Here is a 2,216-nt window from a genome sequence, read left to right on the forward strand (position 1 = left end):
GACTTTATGCTCATCCAGAAAATGCCCGATAGTTTTTGATGTGATCCCAAGACTCATCGTCACCGACTCTCTACACGCATCTTGTTGCGTTGGTGAGAGCTTGTAATCCCAACAAGTTGCCTCTTGATTTGAGTGAATAAGGACCTATTTGGGTGAGTTTACTCTACCATTTGGGTGTGCGAGTATCCATTCCAAGCTGCAGGCAACCTATGCTATAGAGGTGAAACGCTTTCAACCCTCCTTGTCAACGCCTCTTGAAGTAGTGCACATCGTGCCCGAGGACAAACACTGCGTAGAGATGAAAAGAAAAGTGAGTAGGCACCTCCAAGTGGTGAGACAAGGCACGGTAGTATGTCACGTAACATAGAAGGGAATGCTCTCTTATGCCCAGTCCTCTATGCAAAAGGGTGCTCATGCCACTAAGTCTCTTGGCCGGGGACCAAATTGCTGCAAAGTGAGTGAGCTTATTGAAGAAAGGGCCTCCACCTGACACCAAGACAAGCCTCTATGCCCAACACGGTGCACACGTGCCCACTCCTAGAAGGACTCTACCACCACTGACCTAGACTCTGGACCCACATGTCGAAAGATTGTGAAGGCGCCTCGCCCGATGAAACAACTCTTCCGGCAGAGAGTGTATGTCCGCTAGAGAGGGTGTAGGAACATGGGGTGTTGGTGCCTGCTCTGGTGGATGTGGGCTATTGTGGGGGAGTCCTCTACTGAGGGGGTGCTCGCTATTGGGGGGTCACCACCTCCATGTTCTGCCTGAAGTTGAAACATGGTGTCTGCATTGAAAAAGAAAACTGTCACAATCAGTATCATGAAATGCAGAAGTGTGCAAGAAAATTCTAATAGGTAAATAAGGTAGCTCTTACACTGTTAAGATATGGAAATTGAATATCGATCCTAAACCCTAAACCATAAATTTGGCTTTTCAATTGTTTATAAAAAAGATTCATTGGGTGCTAGTAGGCTAGTAGGCTAGTAGTTAGCTATAGAAAAAGAAAAAATATAGAATCTTGGAGGATTCTGTCTCGTTTGCTCCAACCACGTGGACGGAGTCACGAGAAGGAAATCAAGTGCGTCTCTCTCTCTCTCTCTCTCTCTCTCTCTCTCTCTCTCTCTCTCTCACACACACACACACACACACACACACACACAAACACACACACACACACACACACACACACACACATATTGCGCATGTAGGTCTCTGTTGTTTTCGTCGACCCTTGCCTTGAAATCTCATCATGGTTGTCATCACCACAATTGCCTTTGCTCCTATTCGACTGCTTCTCTGGCATGGAACCTCCAGGCCTACATATGCTCTGAGATTGCATGTGTAGGGGGCTCCTAGAGGTGTGTGTGTGTGTGTTTTTTGGGAAGTGATGAGGGGGGGGGGGGGGGGGACGCTTACATAGTAGTCTTGTAGGTGGGATGGCAGTGCAAGGAGGAAGGAGCGGGGACATCAGGAGCATTGAGATGGGGGTTTAGCTGGACAAGAAGGCAAGAATCCTTTGGAGGTATCAACATATTTTATTTAAAGAGTAGCCAGTAGAAGCCTACGATTTTGATTATGTAGGCGTCACGATTTTGATCATTGGGTGCTAATATGCACAAAGCCAAAGCGAAGGGACTATGGAAGATAAGTTAGCCCTAGAATGATGGGCGAATTATGCATGCGCATGTCCTCGTGATCCTAAGGGTGTTCACACACATGACTATTGGGTAAAAGAATAGATGGGGGGGGCCGACAGTGCTCGAAAAAAACTTTTTTCCAAAAACTTGGCAAACCTACATATGTGACACAACAGAGGTAAATTGACAAAATTTGAAGGTTGTCACACCAAATTACACTAAATTTTTCAAAATTTTGAAGGTTTTCTCACTTTCAAATATAAAATTTAGAGGTAAATTTCAAAATTTGTAGGCGGGATTACGTTTTTTTTCGAGCATTGGATGGGGGGTGTTGAGACTGGTTAGTAAGCTTTGGTACTCGTGAGAAGCCAGCGGGCCCACGGAGATGTCCTGAATGTGGGGATTTTTCCAGAGGATATTCAGGCGGAGCCTCGGAAGAGGGTCCTGTCTCACTCACTCACACTCTCTCTCTCTCTATCTGTATTTTAGCACCGAGGAAGCCAAACATCTCCAACGAGGCAACTAAGCTGGCCTCGACAGAATCGACCGGAGGAGGAAGAATCTTTGTCGTCTGTGGC

The 2,216-nt window shown here is 46.3% G+C and overlaps 1 protein-coding gene across 1 annotated transcript in view; it reads left to right on the forward strand.

Annotated features, from left to right (window-relative positions):
* The first annotated feature begins 1,998 nt into the window (after window positions 1–1,998).
* LOC147416663 (BURP domain-containing protein 3-like) overlaps window positions 1,999–2,216 on the forward strand; it is a 1,478-nt gene continuing 1,260 nt past the window's right edge. The window contains exon 1 of the mRNA XM_086508186.1: window positions 1,999–2,216. This exon is cut by the window's right edge and continues 1,260 nt beyond it. The gene's annotated coding sequence lies outside the window, so the exon portion shown is untranslated.

The sequence above is a fragment of the Adiantum capillus-veneris genome, unplaced genomic scaffold (assembly GCF_014529385.1).
Source record: "Adiantum capillus-veneris isolate H3 unplaced genomic scaffold, ASM1452938v2 Hic_scaffold_646, whole genome shotgun sequence".
Classification (NCBI taxonomy): Eukaryota; Viridiplantae; Streptophyta; class Polypodiopsida; order Polypodiales; family Pteridaceae; genus Adiantum; species Adiantum capillus-veneris.